We start from the raw sequence: 13,207 nt of genomic DNA on the forward strand, positions 1-13,207 counted from the left end.
GTCGCTGACGCGAACGCGTGGAAGGCGAAAAGTGCAAATGAAGCGCACGCGTGGGTTACGCGTACTCGTGATGCGGCTTGTGCTTCCAGCACTACTCCCGCTCAACTCTCTGTCAAATTTTATTTTTCACGCACATGCATATGACGCGTACGCGTCAGCGACGCTTGCGCGTCATGTGCTCCTCTTCTCTTTTTTTTTTCCAGTTTCTGTTCTAAAATAGCTGCATGATCAGAAAATTAGTAAGAACTCAATAAAAATCAAATAAGTAAGAGAACTACTACTACAAAAAATAACTAAGAATGAAAAGGAACGATCATATTACGGTGGGTTGTCTCCCACCAAGCACTTTTAGTTAAAGTCCATAAGTTGGACATGTGGTGAGCTCCTTGTCATGGTGGCTTGTGCTTGTACTGATCCAGGAATCTCCACCATTGTTTGTAATTCCAATGGCCACCGGGATTCCAAGCTAGGCGCATAACGCCTTCAAGCAAGTTGAAGCAAGTGACAAGGCTCCAAGAGTGTTGATTGTGTGAATAAATTCCAGGGTCCCAAACCTTGCTTTTACACCCGTCTTCTTGTGGATCACCATTGTTCCCACCGAGTGGCAAGAAATCTGAATTCTCACAGAGACATCCAAACAACCTTCTAAACCCATTCAATTGAGCTCTACACCAATTCTTGCATTTCAATTTGGAGCATGCAACCATATTGAACCTTGCTTGACAACTCTTGCCACTAACCATCTTCCTCTTACTCTTAATGCCACAAAGAGCTCTAAGTTGACCATCCATCTCCAGTAGCCCATATTCAAGTGGGAAAGTAAAGGTTAATGATAGAAATTTTACCCACTTAAATGTTGTATTGGATGGTGATGGCTTTGGAAGAGGTCTTGCAAGCTCCATTCCCTTGTGTTCTTCTTTGAATTCTTCTACCTCTTTGCAAGCTTCCTCAATTTTAACCTCTTCCTTTTGGTAGCTTTCTTCTAATTCAATCTCTTCTTCATTACTTACCAATGGCATGGGAGGTTGTGCATCTTCCTCTTCTTCCATATGTGAGGGTAGAAAGTTCACTAATTTACTGGAGTATAAACTCCTTTGATTGGTTTCCTCACTTTCTTCCATAGGATCTTGCATTATATCCCTTGGGAAGGAATTTGCTTGTTCCTCTTCCTGGTTCCTAATTAGCAACTGCACATGTTTCTTTACATTTTTGACACTCGTCTTTATATCACGTAGGAATTCTTTCATGAGGAGCTCAAGATCTGATGGTATTTGAGATGAATAGAGAGATTGTGGCTCTTGAAATGAATAAGAAGAAGATGATGGTTCTTGATATGGATAGAGAGGTGGTGGCTCTTGGTATGAATATGGAGATGGTGGTTCTTGATAGTTGGAACATGGAGCACTGAAGTTTCTTTGGTTTTGACTTTGCCAACCAAAATTTGAGTCGTTCCTCCATCCATAATAATAAGAATCACTCCTTGGGTGTGAGTAGTAACCCATGTGATCTCTCTCCATTATTTTTCTTAGCCCAAAATACCAAAAAGAATTAAACGCACCATGTGGTAAACAGGAAAGCAAAGAAGACAGAACAGAAATATTTTTTTTTGAAAATATTTTTTTTAGAGAAAAATTACTACGGGGACACCAAACTTAATTTCAAAAATTAAGAGGGAAAAAATTTAAATAAAATAAATATATATTTTTTTCGAAAAATTTTTAAAAATAGATTTTAATAAAATTAAAAATAAAATGCCTAATCTAAGCAATCAAACAACTAATAGTTGTTAATCACAGTCAATCCCCAGCAATGGCGCCAAAAACTTGGTGCGGTATTTTATAACCCACAAACTAACCGGCAAGTGCACCGGGTTGTACCAAGTAATACATCAGGTGAGTGAGGGTCGATCCCACGAGAATTGATGGATCAAGCAACAATAATTGAGTGATAGACTTAGTCAGGCAAACAGAAAGTAATGTTTGGGCAATATAAAAGACATTAAACAATATAAAGAATATTGAAGGAAGGCAAGTAAATAAATTGGGAAGAAAATATGGAGAAAATAGGCTTCAGAGTTATCTATTTTTTCGGATTAATTTTTCTTACTAACTATTTTAATCATGTAGGATTTAATTTAGGGCAAACTATATGTGACTAGACCCTAATTCCTTAGACCTTCCTAGTCTTCTCTAAAATTCATTAACTGCCAATTCCTTGGTCAATTAAATCCAATTAGAAGGTGATGATCAAATTCTAGTTTATATGCCACAAGAATCCTAATTATCCAAAAATAAAGGGATTATATGTCACGTATCCCGTTAAATACAAACAATTAGAAATTCAGGATAATATGTTTTCAAGCTGTTGTTCAAGTAAAGAGCTTTTCCAAGTTTTACAAGAACTTAAATAGAAAGAGGGTCATACTTCCGTTCCACCCAAATTTATAAAATAAAGAACGAAAATAATTATTGAAATATAAATCAAAACATAAATTAAATTAGAAAGAGCAAATGAATCAATCCATACAATAGACAGAGCTCCTAACCTTAACAATGGAGGATTAGTTGCTCATGGTATGCGGAATGTAAATTTGTATAGAATTCTCTAATGGAATCCCCCTCGGAACCTCCATAGAAGAGAAGTCTCCCCTTTTTTATAACTAATCCTAATTAATTTGAAATCTAATATCTAAAATTAAGATAACATCTTTTCCTATTTTAAAATCAAATTTGAATTTAAATCAGAATTAACTAACTACTCCGCGTCTTGTAACATGGAAACCACTCGTTTTATCCATTCTGCAGCTTCTAATATGTGTTTTCTGGGCTGAAAACTGGGTCAAAACATCCCAGAAATCGCCCCCAGCATTTTTCTGCATTTTCTGCAGGTGGCACATGTCACGCGTACGCGTCAGTCACGCGTACACGTCGATGGTCTTTTTCCCGAGTCACGCAAATGCGTCGATCATGCGCACGCGTCGCTGTGCAAATATTCAAATCACGCGTACGCGTCAGTCACGCGCATGCGTCGCCATGGAAAGCTCCAAGTCACGCGTACACGTCGCTCCTCGCTGCCATCTCCTTTGATTCTTGTGCTACAGAAACTCCATCAAATTTCGCCGAATGCTACCTAAAATAAACAAAATTGCAAAAGACTCAAAGTAGCATCCAAATTGGCTAAAAGATAATTAATTCTTTATTCAACTCAACAAATTAGATGCAAATTCACTAGAAAAAGATAGGAAAGATGCTCACGCATCAATACCATAAGTTCAATAATTTGCACAAATGGTTAGCAAGAACAAGGCTAAAAATCAAGCTATCTAAGCAAAGTTGCAGGAAAGAACTTAAGCATTTCAACTATACAATATTACATCTAGATACAAATTGAACTCAATGCATAAAGAAAAATATTTTGCGGATATTATGCAACGATCAAATGTTAGACATTTCCTTAATATTCACATATACAATGTAGCAAAAGGAATCGATATGAAGCACCATCTATCTCAAAGAACAGATGGCATAATTAGATTGATATGAAAAATCTCAAAAGCACACTACAAACTCAAATTAGAGACCAAATAACATAGCCAAAAGTATAAAACATATAGAGTAACACAAATTCCAACAATACACCCAAAACATAAAATAATAATTAAAAAGCACGGTCATATGAGATTCCAAGAATTCGAGTGCAATTTTGTGGTGGATAAGGATGACAAAAGAGAGAGGCAAGGAGAAGAATTAAGCAGAATATACATAGCCAGATTCCAGATTTAGGGACAAACATAACCAACACATCAAACCAAGCTTGCAGGATATAGCCAGTAAAACATTTTCAAATCATATTATACACATTAACCTTAAATGTCAAGTGATAAGGGATAGGAAGGTTAAACAGAAGGAAGGAATTTAATCGATCTACAAGGCTCTTTAAGGACATTGTGAGAACAGCATATAAGGATAAACAGTTTCGTTTACTCAAACATAGCATTGGCCCTAGCCATCCTTCAGGTTAGCAATTGACAATCCTAGATAATAAACTAACAAATGTGCTACATATACACCAACTGATAAACTAAAGACACAAAGTGGTTCATCATCAACCAGCTAAACAAACAAAATCTCATTAGTTGGGAAACAATACCACCAATTTAGCGAAATTTCTAATTTCATTATTCAATCACCATTACAATGCAGGGCACTCAAGGAGCAATAGAACCACAGATTTAGTGAAGCTCACGAATATCGATAAGGCAACAACATATTCTATTTAGTTGCAATCCTGAGCAACTTGAAACCAGCAAGGTGATGTCTCAAAAAGGTCATACAGCATAGGATCAATAAGCAACGGACAAATGAATCAATATAATTGCATCAAAAATTCGATCATGTTAAGAGCTTTGCAAAGCCTATATATCTTTAGAAGAAAAATGGTTAATACAACAATTTAAAATAGATTGTACTTAGATCATGATGTGCGAATTTAAAGAATAATAGTACAACTGATATCAAACCCTTAATGTATGAAGAAATGTCAAGCTAAGATGTGGGCTATGAACCAAGGCGAAAGAACTAGTAACGAAATAGTCAATTTTCAGAATTTTCTAACAGACAATATTCGAAATACACTGTAATTGTTACGGAAAAAAATTTGGCCAAAAAGGAACAACTTAACACAAAACCTTCAATGTAAGGACTCTTTAATCAAATTAAAATCCTTATTAGGCAAACAAAGTAGAATCCGCGACATAATTGGATAACCAACAAAACCAATGGGGTTATAGAAAATATTGAATCAATTAAGCAACGGACAAATGAATCAATATAATTGCCTCAAAAATTCGATCATGTTAAGAGCTTTGCAAAGCTTATATATCTGTTGACTAGATCAAATCAAAATCAAATTCCTAATTCCTTTCATGAATCTTTTATGTAAATAGAATTAATTATAAATCTTTTCCTTTTTTAGTTTAGCTTAATTTTAGAGATTTTATGATTAGAAATCTTTCTTTTATTTTAGGCTAGTATTTTTCCCTTCTTTCCTATTTTCTAGTTATTTCTATTTCTGTAATTCCTCTATAAAGAGGCTGATTCCCTGTACATTTGATAATATAACATATTCAAACACTTCAACTTTGTATCAAAACAGGATCTCTGCACCGTGCCTCTGATTTATAGTTATGGCTGACAGTTTCTCAGTCATTAATCCTAAACAAAAGGAGAACAACACTCCTACTCCATCAGATTTTAAATATAAGCAACGGGTACCAGTTAGTGGTGACTCCCATTCAGTTTAGATCACCACATTTTGACTCAATGGGTCAAACTACCTTCAGTTCAGATGTATATCTGTGGAAGAGGGAAGATTGGATATCTCACCAGTGAGCGAAGCCTTCATAACATCACCGGCCCGCAATATAATGTATGGGATACCGAAAATTCTATGGTGATAACATGGCTGGTGAACTCAATGGAGGAAGATATCAGCAGTAACTACATGTACTATACCACTGCTAAAGAATTATGGGATAGTGTCAAGGAGATGTACTTTGATATTGGAAATAAATCCCAGATTTATGAACTTACCCTTAGAGAAATTCAACAAGGGAGTGACAATGTCACCAAATATTTCCACACATTGAAGCGGGTGTGGTAGGATCTTGACCACTTCAATAACTACAAGTGAAATTCAGCCACTGATGCCAAACACCACCAACAAACAGTGGAAGAAGGGAGGATATTCCAGTTTCTTGCTAGCCTCAACGTGGAGCTAGATGAAGTTCGTGACAGAATTATTGGAAGAGCAATCCTAACCTCAATTGGAGAAGTATTTGCTGAAGTTAGAAGAGAGAAAACTCATAGAGCTGTGATGATGGGGAAAGACAAGACTGAATAGACTTCTTTAGAGTCTAATGCACTCTTAGTGGCACCTGCTGCACTTAAAAATTAATCAAATCAGAAGCATCCCTCCAATCTTTGGTGTGACCACTGCAATAAACCTTGTCACACCCGAGAAACCTGCTGGAAGATTCATGGAAAATCAGCACATCTTAAAGGCAGCAAACCCGGTCCCAAAATACGCTCTACCCCAACTGCTCATGAGACTGAAAAATCATCATTGAGTAAGGAACAGGTTGAGCAGCTCATAAGGCTGTTAAATTCCAGTTCTGTGTCTAGTACTCCTAGTGGTTCTTTGGCTCAAACAGGTAATTTTAGTATTCCTATGTCCCTTAACTGCACTTCAAACTTGGATGCACCATGGATTGTCGATTCAGGTGCATCTAACCATATGACCAGCATCTCCCCTTTATTTAAAACTTATTCTCCTTGCTTTGAAAATGAGAACATTAGAGTTACTGATGGTAGTTTTTCATCTATTACTGGAAAAGGTACAATTAAACTGTCCAAAAATATTGACCTAAGAAATGTCCAACATGTACTAAAGCTTTCTTGTAATCTTCTCTCTATTAGTGTCACGGCCCAAAATGAGGCATGACCGACGCTCAGGAAAATAGTCCCTTAGCAAGCCTAAACCGACTCAAATATAAGTTGAATGAGAAAGTTATAAATATTTTACAAATTCTAAAATAAATAGTTATATATATTTTTAACAAAAATAAAATAATTACGAATGGTTGCATCCTGCCTGTGACATATGGAGTATATACATCTAGGAACTCGACAAAGAATACATACTCGCTGCAGATTGTTACTCTTGAATAAAAAGTCTCACATATATAATCAACATGAGACCATATAAACATTATTATCAAAGTAACTTTAATTAGAAAATAATAGTTGATAATAATAAGCGAATCAATAAGGGAGTTCTCATACAGAAATAAAATCAAAAGTCCATACATGGGTGGCTTCACCTCTATGGGTAGCCCTTTCCTCTTGTGTGTCCTAACAGAATAACAGATCTAACGTGTGGCCTACACGTTAGGCTAGCAACACCCCTGCTAGCTGGAGTCTAAGTCAGATGCATCTAAGTTAACGTCATAACCGCCGTTAACTACAGTTTTCTAATACGAGCCTCCCAAACCAATTAAAAACATATAGTTTCAAATACAATAAATCTTTAATCTCTCAAATATATAAGGTATCGAATCAAATCAATCAGATAATACTTTCTTATCAGAAATATTTTCAAATCATACTTTTTCAATCATAGAAACATATTTCATAATTTCTAAGTGAGTGCCAACAAATACTTTAATACTTCAAAATGATATATTCGAATAAAATCAATATTCTAAAATAATATAAAGCTTTATCAAACATATATATAGTCTCATGTAAAAATATCTAATATATGAATTTCACAAGAAGAATTATTCAGCTATAATAAATCAATTATTATAATCAAATCAAAGTTCTTCAATAATAGTTTTATAAATATAATTAAAAACTCATAATAGCATAAACCAAAAGTTTAACGGTTATAAATGTAAAGCCTACTCACAACGTGATCCCAAGGGACCGAAAATACCAAACCCGGAGTGCCAAATTCAAAGTAAAGAGGATTGAAGTGAAATAGAACGAATGAGCGCAGAATTTGGACCGGAGTAGCGACAAGATAGAGCTGGCGATAGTTCTGAGAATCCAAAACAATGCAAAACTAAAATTGAATTAAAACAAAGACAAGGAAGATTAAATGGTGATAGAATAGGACATAAAAACTAGAACATAATCAGGAAAAAAGGCTGGACCAGGATAGTGACAGGAACGGTTCAACTCTAGCGGCACCAATAGCTCCGGCAACAAGGACGGGCTTGGTTCAGGTTCACCGAAACGACAACAGCAAGCCCCAACGGTGGCGACGACGACGGTAACAGTGGTGGCAGCGGACGGTTCCTCCTCCTTCGCGTTTCACTCTCTCTGCGAACTCCTTTTCTCTCTCTTTGAAGACCCTCTATTTGCGTCACTCTCTCTCAAGCTGTCTCGCTTCGAGCCTCCACGCCTGTAGCTGTGGTGACGGCAACAAGGTCAGAGTGGCTCAACGGCGGCAGAAGCATCCCCTAGCTCCAACCGCGACAACGCCTTTCTCTCTGATCGCGTTCTCATTTTCCATCTCCTCAGCAGCAACGACAACGGCAGCAGCCCCTCGCTGGCGTCATCCTCCTCGCTTTCCTTTTCTTCATCCCATCTCTTTATTTCTCCTTTCGATCCTTTGTCTCTCTTCTGTTTTGTCTTCTCCATTCCTTGATATTTCTGAAGCTGCAATTAATTTAGCATCCTTTGTACTTTCCTTACACCTTTCTGCTTATAAAAGCTTATCAGCTACAAACTCGGGGCTCCCGAAGTCTCTAAGATTTGCAAGACGAACTGGGTTCACGACAACCCCAATGTTGTTGCTCCCCATACTTGCATCTCGAAATAAAGCAGTTGCCCCAGCTTAGTCCAAGAAGAGGGTATAAGAAGGGTGAAACCTTCCTTGGAATCAGTATATCTGTTAAGCTCCAAGTCCAATTCTTGAGCCATCAACAATGCACAAGTAGTGTTTGATAAATTACTCGAAAGAAAAGTTGTGAGAAGAAGAGTAAGATGGAGCTTCCTCTTAGTAAAAAAATGTTGATAAATGCAGGATGTGGTTGTTGGGAGGTTCATTGTGAAGAATACAGGTGGCAGAATTGAAAGAGGGGATTGAGAAAAAGGTTCTGGAAGAAGAGTGTTAGTGGGTTTAATTTGGGAAAATAGGGTTAGGGTTTAGTTTAGAAAAAAGAGTAAGGGTATTTGAGGGATTTTACAATTAGTAAAATCTACAAGGATGCCAATTGTGCTGTGACATTCTTTGACACTCATGGTATTTTTCAGGACCGGACCTCGGGGAAGATGATTGGCAGTGCTAAGATGATGGATGGGCTTTATCATTTTGAGGATATCTCGAAGGATACAATAGCTCAAGGATTTAGTGGTATATGTTCTATGCCTATAAAGGACCAAATAATGCTCTGGCACAATAGACTAGGACACCCTAGTTTTTCATATCTCAAACATTTGTTTTCAAGTTTGTTTAAGAATATTGATTCTTCCTTACTTAAATGTGAAAGTTGTATTCGTTCAAAGAGTCATAGAGCTCCTTATTACTCTCAACCTTATCATGCATCTAAACCTTTTCACTTGATTCATAGTGATGTATGGGGTCCATCGAAAATAATAATTCAATTTGGAAAAAAATGGTTTGTAACTTTTATTGATGACCACACACGACTATGTTGGATCTATCTCATGCATGAAAAATTTGAGGTTTTTAAAATTTTTCAGTATTTTTCAACAATGGTAGAAACACAATTTGATACAAAAATTTCAATATTAAGAAGTGATAATGGCACTGAATACTTTAATAAAAATCTTGGTGAATTTCTTCAAAAGAAAGGTATTCAACATCAATCTACATGTCCTATACACCCCAACAAAATGGCATTGCTGAAAGGAAGAATAAACATCTTCTTGAAGTAGCACGTGCCATTATGTTTGAGGGTAATGTTCCAAAGTATTTATCGGGAGATGCTGTCCTAACAGTAGTCTATCTCATAAATCGAATGCCCACACGCATGTTAAATTACTGCACACCATTGGATACTTTCAAAAAGAATTTTTCAACATGTAGGTTGCATTCTAACTTACCTTTAAGAGTTTTTTGTTGCACTGTGTTTTTACATACACCTTCATATCGAAGTAAACTTGATCCAAGGGCAGAAAAATGCATTTTTATTGGCTATTCCCCAAGTCAAAAGGGTTATAAATGTTTCAATCCACACACCAAGAAATTTCATGTAAGCATGGATGTTACTTTTTTGGAACATGAAACATTTTTTCAGAAAAATTCTCTTCAGGGAGAGAGTCTAAGGGAAGAAAATTTTTTGCATGAACCTTTACCCACTCCTATCTTACATATTAAGGATGCAACTTTCACTAATCAAGTAAATTCTAAAACAATTGCAAAATAAGATTTGGAAACCACTTCTAAAATTGTGCTAGAATTAGTTGGAATCTAAACAGGAAAAGAAATACCAAAATCAGAAAAGGAGCTTCAGTGTTATGTTCGGAAATATTCCAAGAAGACTAGAGACCAGCCCATCATCTCTGCACCAACCCAATCTGAAAACTCAGAAGACGGCCCAACTGTAGTACTTCAGGAAATTCTAGGTAAATCTGAAATTGTCACTTCTAATAATAACTTGTCAATAGCCCTTAGGAAAGAAACCAAAACCTACACCAAAAAGGTACTCAAAACCAGCACCAACCATCATATTTTCAATTATGTCTCTTACCAAAATCTCTCTAAAAAACATCGAGCTTTTACTTCTAAAATTACAAATCTGTTTGAGTGTAGGAACATAGAGGAAGCACTAGATGATCCCAACTGAAAATTAGCAGTGATGGAAGAGTGGCATGCACTCAAGAAGAATGAAACTTGGGAGATTGTAGATCTGTCACAGAATACAAAATTGGTTGGCTGCAGATGTATTTTTATCATCAAGTGCAATGCTGATGGAAGCATAGAGAGGTATAAGGATAGGTTAGTAGTTAGGGGATATACACAAACCTATAGAGTAGACTATCGAGAGACTTTTGCTCCAGTTGCCAAACTCAGCTCTGTGCGGATTCTCTTATCTCTTGCTGCGAATTACAATTGGCCTTTACATCAATTGGATATAAAGAATGCTTTCCTGAATGGGGAGCTAGAAGAAAAGGTGTTCATGAAACTTCCACCTGGATTTGAGGTTGTACTAGGGAGGAATAAAGTGTGCAAACTAAAGAAATCTCTCTATGGATTGAAACAATCCCCAAGAGCATGGTTTGAACAACTTGGAATGGTGGTGAAGGGACTTGGTTATACTCAAAGCCAACCTGACCATACACTTTTCTATAAACATTCAGCAGCTAATAAAATTGCCATCTTAATTGTATATGTGGATGACATTATTCTGACAGGTGATGATTTTTTGGAGCTAAAAGACTTGAAGGAGAAGCTTGACAAAGCATTTGAAATCAAAGAACTTGGCTCATTAAAATACTTCTTTGGAATTGAATTTGCAAGGTCTAAGGAAGGCATTTTTATGAACCAATAAAAGTATATCTTAGATCTTTTAAAAGAGACGAGATTACTTGGCTGTAAAGCTGCTGAAACACCTATAGAGCCTAACCTAAAATTGAAGCTAACTGAACCAGAAAATGTGATGGACAAAGGGAGATATCAGCGGTTGGTAGGGAGGCTAATCTATTTATCCCATACACGCTCAGATATAGCCTTTGTTGTGAGTATGGTAAGCCAATTTATGCATTCATCTGGTCAAGAACATATGGAATATGGATGCTGTCTTAGAATTCTAAGGTACTTGAAAGGGTCGCTTGGAAAAGGGTTACTCTACAAAAAGCATGGACTGCGGATTGGGTTGGGAATGTCATGGATAGAAGGTCAACATCTGGGTATTGTACTTTTGTTGGCGGAAACTTGGTTAGTTGGAGAAGTAAGAAATAGAGTGTTGTGGCACGAAGTAGTGCAGAAGCTGAGTTTAGAGCAGTGGCTCATGGAATATGTGAAGCACTATGGGTAGAGAAAATCCTACAAGAACTAAAAGTTTCTATTTCTCCACCAATGAGGTTGTATTGTGACAACAAATATGCAATTTTCATTTCTCATAATCTAGTGTTGCATGATAGAACTAAACATGTTGAAGTTGACAAGCATTTTATCAGGAAAAAGATTGAAATATTCCAACCGCGAAACAATTAGCAGATGTTCTAACAAAAGGATTACTCAAGAAGACTTTTGATAGCATAATAAGCAAGCTGTCAATGAATGATATCTTCAAGTCAGCTTGAGGGGGAGTGTTGACTAGATCAAATCAAAATCAAATTTCTAATTCCTTTCATGAATCTTTTATATAAATAGAATTAATTATAAATTTTTTCCTTTTTTAGTTTAGTTTAATTTTAGGGATTTTATGATTAAAATCTTCTTTTATTTTAGACTAGTATTTTTTCCTTCTTTTTTATTTTCTAATTATTTTTATTTTTGTAATTTCTCTATAAAGAAGATAATTTCCTGTACATTTGATAATATAACATATTCAAACACTTCAACTTCTTTAAAAAAAATGGTTAATACAACAATTTAAAATAGATTGTATTTAGATCATGATGTGCGAATTTAAAAAGTAACAGTACAACTGATATCAAACCTTTAATGTATAAAAAAATATCAAGCTAAGATGTGGACTATAAACCAAGGCAAAAATACTAGTAATGAAATAGTCAATTTTCAGAATTTTCTATTAGATAATATTCGAAATATACTGTAATTGTTACGGGCAAAAATTTGGCAAAAAAAAAAAAAAAAACAACTTAACACAAAACCCCTCAATATAAGGACTCATTCACTATCAAAAGCAACCTTCATACAATAAAAACAAAAAGTGAAACCTACCTCGTCAATGGCGTCGCGATGATGCTCGATGCTCCTTGCAAGCCCTTGCACTCGAAGATCGCCGATCAACAATGTCTTCCACATTGATTGGTTACCGTTGGTGCCAAAATTCACTTTGAGAGCAACATTTCTCCACCTCTGTGACCATTGAATTTAACTCTCAATAAAAAAAATGAAGTGAATTAGAAACAGTAAATATTAATAAGGATAACTTAATAATTCTAAGTATGAAATTAGGAGAACGTTTGGTGTGATTAGGAATTTTTCATATTGGCTTTTCGTTTAATTTACATGTTAATTATAGCTAAGTAATTAGATTAACAAAATAGTTAAATGAGCAAAAAACATCAATATTATGTTGATTAGAGAAATGTTCCAATGAGATCAGGGTACCTTTATCAAATTTTAAAAATATTTGGGTACCATTTTGTTAATAACAAATATTATTTTATCAATATCATAATCTTTTAAGTACCGATTTATTTATCTCATAGTAATAACAACAATAATATAATAAATTGCTAGTAAATATAAAAAATTAAAAATAAGAAAAAAACAAACTTCGCTTTGACTCGGGTCTTCATTGCATAGTGTCTCTCTCCTTCATTATCCCCACCAAGCAGCCTCCACCTCACTTTCCTTTCTCTCTTGTACAAGTCTTTCTTAAGTGATCTCATTAACACTCTGATTCAGTCGTCAACCGCACACAACTCTTGGATCTTCTGCTGCACATACAATTCAGTTCTTGAAGCTTCTAAGTTCTAAC

The 13,207-nt window shown here is 35.7% G+C and overlaps 1 long non-coding RNA gene across 1 annotated transcript; it reads right to left on the reverse strand.

Moving 5' to 3' along the window:
• Nucleotides 1–2,546: 2,546 nt before the first annotated feature.
• LOC130973601 (uncharacterized) lies at nucleotides 2,547–13,207 on the reverse strand. Its single transcript, XR_009084198.1, has 3 exons — nucleotides 13,003–13,207; nucleotides 12,438–12,579; nucleotides 2,547–3,125 (listed from the first exon to the last, which is right to left on the reverse strand). It is a non-coding gene; the product is annotated as an uncharacterized LOC130973601 (long non-coding RNA).

The sequence above is a fragment of the Arachis stenosperma genome, chromosome 4 (genome assembly GCF_014773155.1).
Source record: "Arachis stenosperma cultivar V10309 chromosome 4, arast.V10309.gnm1.PFL2, whole genome shotgun sequence".
NCBI lineage: Eukaryota > Viridiplantae > Streptophyta > Magnoliopsida > Fabales > Fabaceae > Arachis > Arachis stenosperma.